The sequence below is a fragment of the Crocodylus porosus genome, unplaced genomic scaffold (assembly GCF_001723895.1).
Source record: "Crocodylus porosus isolate Cpor-Errol unplaced genomic scaffold, CroPor_comp1, whole genome shotgun sequence".
NCBI classification, from domain to species: Eukaryota; Metazoa; Chordata; order Crocodylia; family Crocodylidae; genus Crocodylus; species Crocodylus porosus.
In genome coordinates this window covers 10576872-10594543 of record NW_017728922.1, presented here as the reverse complement: position 1 = coordinate 10594543, position 17672 = coordinate 10576872, and the positions used below count along the sequence as shown (strand labels likewise).

Below are 17672 nucleotides of genomic sequence, written 5' to 3'. Positions count from 1 at the left end.
CCCTGGGCACACCCCTGTCTGTCCCTGGGCACTCCTACCCCATGGCTCCCCACCCTGGGGCAGCACACAAACCACATTTTAAATAGTTTGCACAGTGCACTGGTGGAATCCCAGGACACAGAACCCCACCACCACCATCAAGTTATCATGCACCAGGATCATGGTGGGCCCCAACCAGGCCAGCCTTCCCAGTGGTAGTCTTGCCCATGCCAAACAGATGGCCCCCATAGTGGAGGCTGGTAGACGTGGCCAGCTTGAGTACAGTGAGGGCCTGTTGAATGTTCATGGGAAGAGGTGACCGCATCTTGATGTCCTGCGGTCACTCCAGGTGTGGCTGGAGCTGCCCCAGGAGGTCCCAGAAAGTCACCTGGGTCATCTAGAATGCCTCCAGCCACTGTTTGTCATCCCAGGTCTTCTGGACGATGTGCAGCCACCAGTCCTGGCTGACCTTGTGGGCCCAAAGGCAGTGAGACTGGAGGCCCAGGAGGATGAGGGCATCCCCAGTGGTGGCATCCAGCAGCCTGTCATTGATGTCCCTGATGGACAGGGTCCAGGTGTCATGCGTGCAGTGGCAGCAGCCCTGGGATAGCATGCTGCAGCCAGGCAGGCTGTTACTGGGCATGGGGGAGCCAGGGGAACCCAGATGGCCATGGGCCAGCTGGCAGTTGGTGCAGCAGGCCAGCAGGGCCAGCATGGTGGCCAGCAGGAGCCTAGGGCACTGATTGTTGCTGCCAGGGGCAAGGGTTGGAGCAACCATGGTGTAGGGAAGCAGAGATGGCAAGGAGAAAGCTGCCATGTGCTTCCCCCATGCTGTGCATGCTGTTCCGGACCAGGGAAATGACTGGCCAGGGAACAGAGAGTGGGGCTGGCTTTTCAAGACAGCTGCTGGCTGCTGCATCCAGAGCCTGGAACTCACCCCAGTGGTGACAGGGGCCCATTGTATGGCTGCAGAAAGTGGCAACAGTTTTGTGCTAGAAGCAGCAAACTTGCTGCCATGTCCGTGCATGTGTAGATGCCTGTCCAGGAGTGTTTACTCACAAATAATTTACTTGCAAGTAAACTGATCATGGATCAAATGCACATGTACATGCACCCAGTGGGCACACCTAAATGAGATGCTAACCACAGTGTAGCCTAATAACACTATGAAATAGTGTACCAGGCAAAAATCATGCTAATATGCTAATACATGCTATTAGACTACTGCTCAGTAAACATCACTAAAACCCCATGCACCAGTGCTATTCTGCAGTAGTGCAAGTTACTGTGCATTGATCTAGTACTTGGTTAACCAAATTTTAAACTTAACACACACTAATTATGGCACATGAATGAACGTGTAGATGTGTCCAAAGTGTCTTAAAGAAGGGAAAATAAAAAGCTCTCTAGCTTGGAAATCATTGTGACTGCTGCTATATTCCCATACCTGCTAAGGGTTCAACCCAAACCCTATGGCCTGCTATACATGTGGCCTGAATATGTTTCCAGACTCTGGTGAACAATTCACATTGGCATCAATTTCTTATTGAAAATAAAACTGAAATGAGTGCAGATGTTGTCTTTAGCTGTGATGACTAATTATTAAACTAATTTTCTAAAGGTTACCATATACATAAAAACAATTATATGCAGATTAAGACACATTCAGAATTATGAATCATTCTGAAACTATGGCAAACTCAAATCTTGTACCATTTCTGATTTTTAATGACCTTAGGAACATTGTTTTTAAGTTTGGGCATGTGTAGACAACACAAGTAATTTACTTGCACGTAAACTGATCATGGAGTTAATCTAGACTGCCCAAAATTTTCAATGTGGCTTTTTTTTTTTTGTGCAGTGCATTTTTGTTTGCATGACACAACATTCATGTTTGCACAAATGGGACTTTCAAGTGAGTTAAGCCCCCATATGTCATTACCCACAGATATCAGTAGAGGGAGTCAAGTACCAATTTACCCCCTAAAAATGTCTGTCCTAATGTATTACAGCCAAAGGTGCATGTGAACTACCCAGGCGCCCCAGTTCCCTGACCCTCTGGGAGCCTCTCTGGGCATGGTCATGGTCACCCAAAATCCTTGTCATCCTCACCCACCTATGCTCAGTTGGTTTGGTCTGGTCAGGTGTCTCTCCATCAGAACATGATCGCAACAACCCTGTCCCAATCCCAAAAGACAACCCGGACAGGTGAATCCTTCCCTCCCATTCATTCATTTCCCTTTACATTGGATCATGGAATTTTTCATTACTATAATGGCTTAAAAAATACCTGTATCATAAGAGTACTGGGTGGGTGTTTGTTGCCACCCGGTTCATAGGCAATTGCTGCCTGTAACAGGTCACTCTCCAAAGCACCGCGCCTTACGTGGGGTGCCCTTGGAGTCTTCTTTGGAGTTCTTATGTCCCGGCCTCTACTCACCTGTCACTTCTTGATGGAAATTATTGTTGATGTTCTTGTGAGCGGGAGACTGCCTATTGTGTTTTGTATGTTGGGGTCTTTTGCCTACAAGGGCCTGACCCCTGTCTTTCTCTAGCTAGGCCTCCCCGTCCAAAACCCACGAAACAGGGTTTGACTCGGAGGCTCTAGCCTTTTCCGGCGTTGGGCCTTGTTACAACTTGCCCCACCCCCTGGTCCTCCTCGGGCTCTCCACAGCCCTGTCTTGCACTGCACCTTCACTGGTGCTTGGGCTCTTCGTGGCCCTGTCTCACTCTGCCTCCCTGGGGCTTGGGCTGTCCACAGCCCTGCAAAGTGCTGCGCCCTCTCTGGCACCGGGGTCGGTGCACCCTAAATGCTGCACCCTTTCTGGCTCTGAGGTCCCCATGCTGCCGTGGGTCCCCTATGAGGCCTCCTGCATCCCCTAATAGCCTCACCCAAGTCTTAGTCAATAATCAAAAAAAGGGAAAAAACTGCCACTAACGAAAATGATTCAGCAAAGCAGCATGTTGGCTTACATTTGCAGGGTTCGTGCTTCAGCTCCCTACCATCTGCTACAGTCCTTGTTGTGGCATGGCTGCTGTCTCTCCCCTGCTTCCATAGTTCCCACCTTTGGACTGCTCACCCAGCTTCTCTGTGGAGCTCTTGGAGCACTCTTTCCCCTTCAGCTGCTGTCCCCCTTACTGCCACTCTGCCCAGGGTTTCTATAGTCCTTCCCCTTCTGGTCAGCTCACTAGCTGGCCAGGTTCAGTATTTAACCCTTTCCTTACCAGCACTCTGTGCCCAAAAAGTTCTGGCCTTAAAGGGGCAGACCTGCTTTCTGGTGACAGGGCTAGGGTTCCCTGTTACACACCCCCCTCTCTTCTCTTTTGTCTGGGGTCTTCCCTTCCCCTCTGAACCCTTTTCCTCTTCATATTGTCTAGATGAAAAATCAGCACTTACATTCTTTGTCCCTGGATGATGCTCCACCTCAAAGCAGTATGGTTGGAGACTGAGGGCCCATCTCATCAGCCTAGAGTTATGAGTTTTCATGCTCTGAAGCTACTGCAGATGCGTGATCTATAATTAATGTAAATATCCAACCTAACAGATAATATCAAAGCGATTCCATGGCCCATTTGATCACTAAACATTCCTTTTCTATTGTCGCATGATTCCTTTCAGAGGGTGTAACTTTCTTCTAATGTATGCTATTGGATGTTCCTCTCCTTCCTCCATTTGAACTAACACTGCCCCAATAGCCCAGTTGAATGCATCTGTCAATACCATAAATGGTTTGTTGAAGTCTGGTGTATATAGTAGTGGCTGCGTACACAGTGCCTCCTTCACCTTTTGAAATGCTGCTTTTGCTTCTGGTGTCCATCTCACTTTGGTTGGAGCCACTACCTTTACCATTTCGGTTAAATGCACCACTAAGTCTGCGAAATGAGGGATGAATCTCCTGTAATAACTTGCCATTCCCAAAAAGGCCCTCACTTGTCTCTTTGTTCGTAGAGTTTGATACTTCTTCATTGCTTCTACCTTGTCCCACAGTGGTCGTACCTTCCCACTTCCTACCTGGAACCCAAGGTACTGTGTTTCTTCCTTTCCAATCATACACTTCTTTGGGTTGGTAGTTAACCCTGCCCTCCTTAAGTCCTGCAATACTGCCCACAGTGCTGTTAAATGCCCTGGCCAATCTGCGGTATACACAATAATGTCATCTATATACGCTTCAGCGTAACCCCCGTGCGGAGCCAGGACTCTGTCCATTAGCTGCTGAAATGTCACAGCAGCCCCGTGCAATCCGAATGGCATGAGCTGGACATGGAATAGGCTCCATGGTGTGGCACAGGCTGTCTTTGCTTGGTCCTTGGGTGCTAAGGGGACTTTTCATTAGATTCAACGTGGAGATATAGCTAGCTTGCCCTATATTCTCCACCATTTAATTCACCCTCAGCATTAGATAAGCATCGAATTTGGCCACAGTGTTTACCTTTTGGAAATCAATACAGAGCCTAATTTTCCATCTGGTTTCAGCACGGCTACAATGGAACTGCGCCACACACTTTGGGACTCTTGTATTATGCCTTTCTCTAACATCATCCCACGTTCCTCCTTTATCTGGCCTTGGAGTTGTTGTGGGATTCGCCTCCAGTTCTCGCAGATCACCTGGCCTGGAGGGTTCCTTATTCAATGTATCACACCCTGAGCCTCCCCAAGGACCTCTTGGAACATGTCTCCATATTCCCACACTAGTTCTCTTGCCTGCCATCTCTGCTCTTCTGAGAGTTGGGGGGCCACTTCCACTTTACTACCCCCTTCCCTCTCCCTCAGGGAGGGTCCTAGTTCAGGTTCATCTGGTTGGAGGGCCAAGTACAGACACTCTCTTTCTTGCCATGGCTTCAGCATGTTTATGTGGTATATCTATTTTTTCTTTTGCTTGTCTGGTTGATATACCTCATAATCTACAGGCCCTAGTTGGTGTGTTATTTCATAAGGGCCTTGCCATCATGCTAGTAACTTGCTTTCCTGATCTGGTAAGAGAACCAGTACGTGGTCTCCTAATTCAAACTTCCTCTCTCAAGCCACCCAATTGTAATGGGTTGCTTGCCACTCTTGGGCCTCCCTCAGATTTTCTAAAGCCTCCTTCTGGACTAATTCCAGGCATTCTCTAAGTTGTATCATGTATTAAACCAGGTTCCAATATTTACTTTGTTGTTCTTCCCAGCTTTCTTTAACCAAATCAAGAATTCCTCTTGGTTGCCACCCATATAACAGTTCGAAGGGGGAAAATCCTGTTGAGGCTTGGGGTGCCTCTCTTATTGCAGACAACAAGGGTGGTAACATCTGATCCCACTTCTGGAGGCTCTCTACCACAAACTCCTTCATCATCTGTTTCAGGGTCCTGTTAAATTGCTCCACTAGTCTGTCAGTTTGGGGGTGGGATGCTGTGGTCTTTAGGTGTTTAATGCCCAGTGGTTTTCTCACTCCCTCGAACACACAAGATGTAAAGTTCATCCCTTGGTCTGTCAACAATTCTTTAGGAAGCCCCACTCTGGAGAATATATTTAATAGTTCTTCTGCCACCTTGGGTGTAGACACCGCCCACATAGGTACAGCCTCCAGATACCTTGTCACATAGTCCAGGAGGACCAAAATAAATTGGTGCCCTGCACTGCTTATAGGCAGTGGCCCAACAATATCCACTGCCATCCACTCAAAGGGGACTTCCACCAATGGCAGTGGTATTAACGGAGCTCTTGGAGAACGACTGGGATCTACTTTTTGGCACATGGGGCAATATGCACAGTACTTGGCCACTTCCTATATTAACCCTAGCCAAAAAACTCTTCCCCTGATGCAAATCTCAATCTTGTCTTGACCCAAATGTCCGCCCATATGGACTTCATGGGCTACATTCAGTAGGGCCTTTCGGCATCGCCAAGGTACCAACAATTGTATTACTTCCTCTTCCCCATGTTTTTCCCTTTCAACTCTATATAGATCGTTCCTCACCTCAGATCGTGGGGTGGTCTGCCTCAAGTCTGGTCTCAGCCAGTATCATTTCAAGCTTCACTTATGTGTTGCGGTTTGCACATACTCTCTCCCTAGCATCTCCTTCATGTTTACTGAACACATCTCAGAAAATGCAATTTCACTGCAGGAAATCGATACATAAAATCCTCATAGACTACTGTAGCACATGTGCCTTTAAAAATAATTATTGCTACAGTAGTCTATGAGGATTTAGATTTTAGTTTTTCCATTAAAAAAGGGGCTTTCCTCAGGTCATGGTAAATCTGTACGAGACCTGTGGGCTCTTCACCCCACTTGCCTACCTCTGCACATACCTCTCTGTTGCAGCCTTGTAGCTTTGGAGTCATTGCTGCTGGCCACAAAGCCTTCTTCTAAGTTGGTATTTGCCACAAAGCCTTCTTTTAGGTTGCTAGCCAAGACCTCTTCCCCCTACTTGCCCTGTGCCTTATGACACCTCTCCATTGCACCCTTGTATCTTTGGAATCATTGCTGGGGAAAAGCTTCTTGCTATGTGGAGAAAACTCTGCCTGCTTCCCAACCTTCTCTTTGGGATCCAGTGGCAGAAGCTATCCCTGCAGTGGCAGAGGTCTCAGGTTGCAGGTGGTGCCTTCTTCCCCACAAACAGCTTGAGTTTCTCTTCTGAATTGTGCAGGCCTTCTTGGTTGCTTTGCCAGCTCTCTGTCTTAGACCTCTCACCCACCTTAGGTTTGACCACTGCAGTGGCAAAAGCTGAGGCTTCTTCACTGTCTTTGGCTCCAGCATGAGCTTGATTTGCACAAGTTCTATAGGCCTGTTCCATATAGTCTTCTGGCCCTGAACCTGGTTGCTGGCCATATACCTACCACCAAATTTGGATTGGGGTACATAGATAAGAGAATACACTATAGGTGGTGTGGGGGCGGCAAAGATTTAACAGGGGATAGAAAGTCTACAGTGTTTTAGCTTTATTGTGATTTCTCAGTGCAATTGATTGCTGGTCCACACCCTTAACAAGTCCACCCTGCAACACTTTGCAACTCTTTACTACTCTTTCCAGTAACATAAACCACCCCCCAGGCACAGCATCCCTGCCACTGAGGTGCGTGTGGTCTCTGGAAACAAACCCAACCATCCCAAAGAAAAACATGACTCTAAAGATACAATGCAATTCTCTGAAGACTTGAGTTACACTGATCTGGACCTGAGGGGGCCCCCCTTTGCGACCATGGCTGCCCCCAACCCCCACCCAATCCTGCTAGGTGGGACCTGGTCAGTAACACACAGTGCCACTTACTGGCTAAAGGCCAGAACACAGCAGTCCCTTGTGGTGAAGGGGATTAATTACAAGTCTTTGGACTCTGGCTGTTTGCACTGGCTGTGGCTAGTAAAGCAAGCAAAATGCTGGCTTGCATCCATAGATGCTTCTCAAGCAAATCCCAAGACATCATTCTCCCATTCTACTCAGCCCTGGTGAGGCTGCAGCTGGAGTACCGAGTCCAGTTTCGGGCTCTGCAATTCAAAAAGGATGTGGAAAAGCTTGAGAAAGTCCAGAGATGAACCACACACATGATCAGAGGTCAGGAAAACAGACCTTATGATGAGAGGCTGAGAGCCATGGGACTCTTCAGCCTGGAAAAGTGCAGGCTCAGGGGTGATCTGGTGACCACCTATAAGTTTATCAGGGATGCTCACCACAATCTGGGGGGAATGTCTGTTCACCAGAGTGCCCCAGGGGATGACAAGGTCAAACAGTCACAAACTCCTTCATGACCGTTTCAGGCTGGACATAAGGAAGAACTTTGTTACAGTCTGAGCCCCCAAGATCTGGAATAGATTGCTGCCAGAGGTGGTTCAAGCACCTGCTTTGAACACCTTCAAGAGAACATTGGATGTTTTATTTTGCTGGGATCCTATGACGCCTGCTGACTTCCTGCCCCTGGGGCAGGGGGCTGGACTCGATGATCTTCCAAGGTCCCTTCCAGCCCTAATATCTACGAAATCTAAGAAATATATCAATTTAAGCCTTCTGTGACAACCTTCCCCTGTGACACTGAAGTGTCTTTGGAGCTCAGGGCATTGGACAACATGGTTGTTAGGGCTGTGCAAAACAGCACCATTCTGCTTCAACTTCTGCTTCAATGTTTTGACAGAACAAGGTTTCATTTCAAGTTTCATTTCATTTCAAAGAACTGTTCTGTTTCCTTTCATCCAAACTGTTTTGCTGTTTCAACATTTTGCCCATAGGCTATTCTGCAGCCAGTGCCAGGAAGATCAGTGTTGCCACTGGCCACAGCCAGCAGCTCCAATATCATCTGCATGCCAAAAAGCAAGTTCAGTCGGGGCACAATTTTCCCTAACGCTGGCTCTCAGTTGCATCATAACAGCTTAATTCAGCATCCTTTGATATGTATATGATGGTTATGTCTGCTTATACCATTTGTTTAGTTACAGCTGCCAGCCTTTGGACCTTGCTATACTTTTGCGTGCCGTACTGAAGAGTCATCTGTTATTGAATTTCTTTTCTTTTTGTAGGTACTTATAATATGTGATCAAATCACCCCAAAACCTACTTTGAATCTTCACTGTAAATCTGGTTTTCCAATTTTTGAATCGCTCTTTTGACTCCTCTGTGAATACTCTTCAAATTAACAACATCCTTCTTAAACTGTGAATATCAGAAGTTGACATAAAATTCTAGTATAAGTGACACTAGAACTAAGAATAGAGGTGAGAGCACCTCCTATAAATCAGATTGCAAAGACTGCAGAGTTGGGAGGCAAAGATTAGCTTCCTCTATAGCAGAGGCATGGGTCTTTTCATAGGATTTTCTGAGCACATATTAATTCATTTTTTATGTCATAGCAGTAACATTGCCCTCATCTCCCCTGCTTTTACATATGGCATGTTATATGGTATTCTTGATGTTCTTGGCATTATACCTTGTGGTTGCATTTCAGGGTTTTAAATGGGATTTCTCAATTAAATGATTGCATGGAAATATAGGGGCTTTGATTCAAAGGTTCAGGAGGACATTTTTGGTCCTTCATTCCTCCCTATTCCTACTCAAGATTCCCAGTTTTACATCCACGATAAATTCTCTCTTTTCCCCACAGCATCATACTGGGAGCTCATGTTCAGCTGATTATCTGCCATAGCCTACAGGTCTTTTTCAGTCATAGTAGAGTCCTTCATCCTGCTCTTAGATGTTTGACTTCACACTTTGCCTTACTGAAGCACATTTGTTTGCTTCCATTCAGCTTACCAAGTGATCCAGAATACTCTGGAAGAGCAGCTTTCTTTTTATTATTTACAATTCAACCAATTTCTGAGTATCTGCAAATATTACCAGCAAAGTATCAAAGAAATGTTAAAATGAAACACAAATAACTTTTTAAGAATCTTGTTAATTTAAGAAATGAAGACGTGTCTAAGATTACCCTTTACTAACAGCTTTCTTTGCAGATAGCAGGGGTCAAGTCCCCCCACACCCCTTCTCTCCCCCCTCCCACTGACCCTTATGACTCCTCAGCACTAAAACAAGCCCTAGTGGCATGGGGTCAAGCTATTAAATTCCCCATTAAAGGGCTCCCAACACAGTGCCCTACCTCACTGATTGTAACTCACCTCAAAAGTAGAAGACTGTTTCATTATATCATTGATCATGATATAGCCTACAAGGAAATGAGGAATTCAGGGCAGATGCTGCCTGGTACCAAGGGTGAATCTAGGGAGGTTTGGGGGAGTGCTGTCAGACCCCTCTTTCATTCATGTTCCACTAAATGTTTAAAACAAACTGTCCAACAGGGACAGCCACTTTTCTATTCAGGTGGACCTAAGTGAATCAATTGCTACATGGCTGATTGTTATCTACTTGATTTCTGCTGGTCTCTTCACTCCATAGGTGTTAACAACCCTTGATCTTCCTCTAATCAAGCTAGCCATTCTTTTACAATCATCATGTCTGTCATTTACTGGTAATATTTCTCTACTCATTCCCCAGCATATTCAATAAAGATGTGCTGCTACCTAGGAACTTTGTTCCTAGGGGATTACAACCCAGAACAAGTCAGAAATAGGGAGGGGAAGGGCAATGCTAAAAGCAGACTGAACTGTGCCATGGCACAACAGTCATGAGCAAGAGGGTACTGCAAAGGTAAGGCAAAGTGGTAAGTTACTGCAGTGACCCTTTCCTTGTTTATTCAATGCAGCAGATGACAGAGGCTGAACCAGCAGTATATCCAGGACATCATAAAGTTGAGCATGGTTGGATGTTTTCAATTAGCGGTACTACCAGAAATAGAAGAGATTCGACTTACAACCCCAACTATTTATTTCTGTATGTTGAGTAGGGAAGGCAGTAGAGGCCAGCTATGAACATGCTGTGAAAAAAGCAGAGGGCAGTTACAGTTCTGTCTCCACCTTCCCAGTAGTCATGGGTTGTGAGGTAGATGGAACACTTTGGAAGGGGTTTTGAGGGGAAGAAACTCCCAAGGACTGATGTGGAAATTCAGACAGGATCACTGTTTGGCTATCAGAAGCACTTTATTTTGCAAGGCCACAGGAGAAAAAAGCAAGGGGCAGCTAATTCTCAACAAAAGCAAAGCACAGACCCCTTTATATTCTGGTAAGTCACTTACAGGGCAACCTGCCCCATAACATACTCTTGGTAGCCTGACAGTGACTCATCCTGTTGTCTGCTGAACCAGGCACATTTTCTCAAGCTGTCTCTTGATAAGCTTATCCTGAAGACCACCTTGTTGTTTCCACTCAGCCTTCACTCTCATCCCCCATCCTGTCCCGACACGTATACACTTCTTTCAGTACTTTTCCATTCCTCATCATTCTCCCCTTGTAAGCGCTTGTGCTTACACCTCTATATTCATAAGGCCCTTGACATCTTCTTGTCATTCGCACTCATAGGCCACCTCCCTGAGCACCATCATCTGCAACTCAGTCCTAGAGAGTCTAAAAACACTCTGGGCAGTTTTGGATAAGCAACAGCATAAGCAACACAGAATCATTTGGATAACAATGAAAATGGCAAAAATGCATAATAAACTCAGAATACTCCATTTCAACATGGATTTAAGCCATCCCCAGCAATTGAAGGGTTTCTCCTCTGCAACCACACGGATCACCTGCAACTGCCTTCTCATGGTGTGAAGATCCTTTTCCACTCATTGATGCTGATCAATCCAGGTGCAGCAAGTATGGTTAATAATGGCACAGACCCCACCCTGGGCAGCTAAGAGATAATCTAAAGCTATATGGTTTTCTGCAATCACTCATCCCATTTGAGAAACCTCATCATTGAGGGCCCCTATAGCATTGTTACTGACATTGAAAAACTCCTCCATAACTCCAGAAATGTTTATAATGGTTCTTTCCAATTCATTTACCCCCAACCAAGGGAGAAAAGCCCTAGTAAACTGCTGGAATCTGGTGGGATGATGAACAAGTGGGTTTCCAATGGCCTGCTTGTGTCTAGGCAAGTCAGGTGGGAGATTGGTTCCTTCATGCCAGGAGAGATTTTGAGCATATTTCAGATCCCAGGATAATTGTCCCCAGGGTACAAGTACTGACCCAATGCCATGGTAAGATCTTGTGGGCTTCATTCCCACAGTGCCAAAACAATCCTGGGGCTCCTGTAGTGCTCAGGTTTCTACAGGCTGTGTTCCTCATTTGACATTTTTGATTGACCTGCAAAGTGTAGGAAGGGGCACGTTGGCTCCTTTCCCACCTATGCTGAGGTATGGATTGATTACAAGAAGCAGAACTTAGCAGCACGTAAAAACTCAGACCCGTTTATTACCAGCCCATGCAGGGTGCCAAGGGCATAAATCGTAAGGGGCCCGCTGGTACGCTGGAAGGATGCATCACCCAGCAGAGTTCCAGTGGTATTACAGGGGTGATAATCAAAGGTGATTCTGCAGTTGGGGTAATGTCCCACCAAATAGCCAGTTCCATTTGACCTATAACAAAGTGCTGCCTCAAGTCTGGAAGAGAATTCCAATAATTGGGGTGCCGACTTCCCTCAAAGGTTGGGGAAATAACTCAAAATCTAGTTTTGTTAGGTTTTTCTCTCATTCTAACAGAATGAAACAGTTACTCCCTGACTGATGGAAAGAAACTCTGAACAGAATTTCTAATTTGGAAGAGTACCCATGGGCCACTTTAAGCCAGTTTGTTCACAGGTTTTCGCTAAGCGAAGCTTAATGTCAAAGTCTTTTCATTCCACTTTACTCCCACTCTGGGGATGATTTGGGGTGTGGAGCTGGTATCAGATAGAAAGGACCTTGCAAATGTGTTGGACCACCTGGACAAAAAAATGGGAGCCATGGTCTGAGCCTAGGGAAAAGGGTAGACCGAAGCGGGGCAGCAGGTCAAAAAGAAGCTTTTTGGCCACAGTGAGGGCATCAGCCCATTGGCAAGGGTATGCCCCAGGCCAGCCGCTGAAAAGGCAGACAATGACCAACATGTACTTCCAGGCCCCTGACCTGGGCAACTCAATGAAGTCCATCTGGAGGTGGGAAAAGGGGTAAAGACCTAAAGGTCTGTGGAATGCATGTGGCTGGCAGGGTGGTCAGTCATGATTGTGTCGCTTACACTGTGGGCACTGGTGACAAAAATGGGCAGCCACAGCTGAAGAACTGGGGGCATACCAATGGCATTCAACTTTAGCTATCATCCCCGCTTTGGCTGAATGGGCCACTGAGTGGGCTTTTTGAGAGATCGAGGGGACAGGAGAAGAAAGGTAGAGAGCAGCCTGAAGGACCGGAGCCGAGAGTTCTGACAGGGTGGCAGCCTTGGCCACGGCATCCACCCTATCATTTCCCAGAGACACAGGATCATCAGTAGAGTATGTGCTTTGCACCATAGGACAGCAAGGATGGAGGGAAGAAGAATAGCATCTAGGAGAAAGTAATAAGGCGATGGTGAGAGATGAGAATCTTAGCAGAAGTAAGAAAACCTCGCTGTTTCCAGATTTGTCCAAAGGAATGGCAGACACCAAAGGCATAGCGAGAGTCTGTATAGATATTAGCAGAGTGTTCAGTGGCAAGGTGACAAGCACGAGTAAGAGCAATGAATTCAGCAGCTTGAGTAACAGAAAGAGAAGCAGATTCAATAACACTATTATCAGAACAGACAGCATAGCCAGCTCGGAGAATACCATGATTATCTCAAAAAAAGGAGCCATCAACATAGAAAACGAGGTCAGGATTAGTCGGGGGGCGGTATCAAAAAGATCAGGGCGGGGAGGAGAAACAAAGTCTATGAGCTGAGTGCAGTCATGAGTTTGACCATCTCAGGGTGAAGAGAGAAGAGAGGCAGGGTTGAGGGGATCACAGTGGACAAGTGTCACATGGTCCACAGCTAGGAGAACCACCTCATAGTGGGTGAGATGGTCAGGGGACAAGTGCTGAGTTCTACCACTTTGGAGGAGGGTAAGGACAGTGTGTGGGACAGCAACAGTGAGGAGGTGACCAAGGACAAGGTTATCAGTTTTAGAAACCAGCAGAGTGGCAGCAGCAATGGCAAGGAGACAAGGAGGAAACCCAGAAGTTACTGAGTAAAGGGAGGCACTGTAGTAAGCAATAGGGCGGTGTGGGGAGAGTCCGAAAGGCCGAGTCAAGACACCAGAAGCAATGCCTTGGTGTTCATGGCAGAAGAGAGTGAAAGGCTTAGAACACCCAGACAGACCAAGGGTGGGAGAAGAAGAAAGGGCTTGCTTGAGCTGACAGAAGGCAGATTCATGGACATCTTCCCAGGGTAGCAGGTCAGGGGAAGAATCGCAGGTGAGAAGGGTGAGAGGTTTGGAAAGTCCAGAATACTTAGGAATCCACTGTCAGCAGTAGTTGGCAGCACGTAGAAAACCACAGAGTTGACGTTTAGTCTGTGGGTGAGGAAGAGAAAGAACAGCAGAAAGACGATCAGGAGACAGGTGATGGGTACCATGAGAAATAGTGTATCCCAGGTAGGTAACAATAATCTGACAGAATTGGAGCTTAAAACAGGAGGCTTTGTGGCCCCATGCCACAAGTTGTTCTAAAAGGGCAACAGAGTCAACTTGGCAATGAGGGAGGGTATCAGAGGAAAGGAGCAAATCATCTACATATTGAACTAGCACAGAATCATGAGCCAACTGGACGGAATCGAGGTCAGACTTGAGAAGTTGGCTATATATGGTGGGTGAGTCACAGAAACCCTGAGGTAGATGGGTGAAGGTATATTGCCGGCCTTGATAAGGAAAATAGGTATTGAGAGTCAGGGTGAACTAGTACAGAAAAGGCGGCATTACAGGAGATCCACCACGGAAAAATAAGTGGAAGCAGGTATTTGAGAAAGTACAGTGGTGGGGTTGGGTACCACAGAAGCCACCAAAGAAACCACAAAATTGCTAATAGCTTGCAAATCTTGCACAAAATGATAAACAGGCAACCCCTCAGGTGTACACCTTCCATTCTTTTGGACTGGAAGGATTAGGGTAATACAACAAAAGCGGGTAAGTACAAAGGATACCCTGTTCTAGGAGACCCTGTATTACAGAAGCAATGCCTTTGCAGTCAGCAACAGATAGTGGGTATTGCGGGATCGATGGGGGAGATGCTCCTGATTTAACCTTGATAGAAACTGGGATGGCACCCTTGAGAAGTCCCACATCAGTCGAGGAGTGGGACCAAAGGACTCAGGAAGGTGAGCCAATAGTTCCTGTTGCAATGAGGAAGAATTGGACTCAGGTTCCTGTTCCGTTAGTGTCATCATCAAGGCAGGAATTTGAGTCTGGGGTAAAGTGAGGAAAACCCCATCTGGAGAACAGTGAACTGTTGCCTGCAACTTGCAAAGGAGGTCTCGCCCCAACAGATTTACAGAAGCACAAAGACTCAGCAAAAATGCATGCTGCTCAGAAGGGGACCCAAGGTAAACAAGAGCAGCTGTGTAACAGGGTGATCAATGGGCTGATCTCCAATACCTACAGCAGTGATTACTTTATCAGAAATAGAAACCTTAGAAACAAAATCAGAGCTAAGCATAGACAAAGAAGCACTGGTGTCAATAAGAAAGGGAACAGTTTGTCTTCCCACAGTAACAGGTATCGTAGGATTAGAAGAAGTAGAAAGCAAAGGGGCTAGAGTCTCTGGGTCTTCTCAGTTGTCGGTCCGGGCAGTGGAGCTCAGTAGGTGCCTGGCCAAAATGGAGGGGCACTAGCCGAGAGTGGGGGCCTCCAGGGTTTATTTGGGCACTCATTCTTCCAATGGCCTTTCTGCTTAGAGTAGCAGCAGGCATCATTGGAAATTTCAGAGGGACTGGGTGGTCAGGTTAAGCAAAATGGTCCTGCAGGGTGCCATGGTCTGGCGCCACCCTGGAGGTCTTTGATTTGCAAAGCCATTAGTTTGTCCTGAGCCTTTGATTTTTGCTGTTGGGCTTTAGTATAGAAGTGAGTGGCAGCAGCTAAAACTTCAGTGAGGGGTTTAGTTTCCCACCCGATCACGGTGTTTTGCAGGGACTCGGAGATCCTAGATAACAGTCCTAAAACAAAGGTCTGAATAATCATGGCAGGAAGGCTAGTTTCTGGGTCCTGACTGCCAGCATATGCCTTAAAGGCTTTGATTAAGTGAGAATAGTAGTTGGCAGGATGTTCTTCTGGCTTCTGCCTATATATGGAAATTTTGGACCAGTCTGTTTTTTTGTGGGGAGACCTCAAGGACCTGTTTATAGAGGTTAGGCAGATGATCTTTGCCAGGGTCTTGAGGAGGCCAGTTGGCTGCTTTAAGGTTGGTGTCTTTCTGGTCTACAGGAAGAAGACCACCGAGGAGCATCTGAATATTGCCGTGAGTCAGCTTATAAACCTCAAAGAGGGTTTGGAGTTTTTGGGCAAACCTAGTAGGGTCGTCACAGAGTTTAGGGAAGGTGGTCGACCAAGAGACAATCTCTGAAGGTGAGAAGGGGATGTGGACCACCACGGGTTGCCCCCCTGGCACAGGATATTCTCAGAGGGGCTACTGCACCCTGACAGGCTTTCTGCCCCAGCGAGTCTTCCATGTCAGGGACCTCTGGCACTCTATGTTACGGGGCAGGTTGACCTGTACGTGACTTACCAGTATGAATACAGCTAAGTTCACATGTAGCGTAAGAGTTTATGTTCTCCCTTGGCATCAGAATGAGACCTGACAGCAAATGGTGAAGTGGGTAAGGAAAGACTGAATGACTTTCTATTGACTGGCACATAATCCCCTTTTGCTAGCTCCAGTACCAGAGGAGCTCAATATAATAGCACTTAATATATAAAACTGACTCTTGTTAAGGGCTGATTGCCAGACCCAGGGTGGTGCAGGCATCTTCTGTCCAGCATATACGGTGGTTATCTTCTAGCCTGGCCAAAGGCAGTACTGCTCCTCATACCCCCAGACATGAGTTTCCCCCAGACAGTCTACTGTGGCCCTGAAGTGCCTCTCACTGTTCTTTGTGCCTTACCCCTGCCATCGAAAATGCCCTCTGGCTCCCTATTATCCTACATATCAGCTGTGCCTGATATACAAGGTGTACTCACTTAAGCAAAAATGAATGACACTGCATACCAATGTCCCTCCAGTTCAAGGTCTCTGTCTCCAGTGCAATTAGACTACAAGAAAGCAAGCTTTGACTTGCTGGCATTAAAATCTTTGGTGCTTACTGAAGGCAGAATTTCATGGAGTTCTATCACACCGCTTACAGTAGATGGAGGTTAGCTGGAATAGCTGGTTTCTCTCCTAGAAGAACATGAGGAAATTCTCTGCAGCAAATTTAAGACTGCTTTGCAATGCCTGATGGCATGAAACAGCTGTTATTGAAATGGAGAATCTGGGCCTTAATATCCGTGTACCTCAGCTCCCCAGGTTTTGGTGTCAATCCTTCCTACAACAGTGAACATCAACCTTCTATGCTCTTGTACCATGTCAGTCTTGTCTATTTAGACTGCAAGAACATTATGTACTTGAAGCACAGAAGAGGCTTTGTCAGTTGGGGCTGGTAGGTGCTATTCCAATATCACAATGACACTGACTTTACAGGGCACATCCAACCACTGCAAAACACTGCCTGTGCACTCTCACTCCACTTGCAAAATGCCAAACCAATGTAAGGAAGTTGCTGTTTGGCACACAGCCAAAATGTGCCCACCATAGCTGTTCCTTTTAGGCCTGCATATTGCTCTGCACCCCAGCACCACTCTAACAGCATCTAAATGTTTGGTATCTGGCGTTTGTGAAACAGAAGAAAATAGGTGAGGCATGTTTTCCCAGTGGTACTACCTGGCATGGTTAGAGGTATACAGATATATCCTAAAGAGCATCCCCAATACAGAACAGATGAGAACAGGTCCATGATACTAAGCAAACAGGAACAGCAAACAGGGCAAGCAGTTTGCCTCCCACCTCTTTGAGGGGAAGCATTTAAAATAAGCTGTTTCTTTTAATTAAGAGTACCTAACCTAAGACTAGCTAGCCTACACATACTTAGTGTAAGTAGGTAAAACTCAGGAGTTAGACCAATACTTATGCCCCTTAATTAACTAGAGTTCCAAGTGAGGGGGCATTCACTAGGGAGTTTGCCTGACAGCACTCTCACCTTCCTTCCCTGTAAGCTTGGTGAGGGGGAAAGGAACTTTTTTTCTGGACCAAGGAGCAGTGAAGAGGCCACATTACAGGCAAATTTGCTAGGGAAGGTCTTCTGCAAAGGACAGCAAGAGAGAGGCAGTGGATTA

At 46.6% G+C, this 17672-nt stretch overlaps 1 long non-coding RNA gene across 1 annotated transcript; it reads left to right on the top strand.

Annotated features, from left to right (window-relative positions):
• The first annotated feature begins 2970 nt into the window (after positions 1-2970).
• LOC109313338 lies at positions 2971-16497 on the top strand. The gene is made up of 3 exons (XR_002102026.1): positions 2971-3278; positions 6547-6556; positions 16487-16497. It is a non-coding gene; the product is annotated as an uncharacterized LOC109313338 (long non-coding RNA).
• Positions 16498-17672: the final 1175 nt, after the last annotated feature.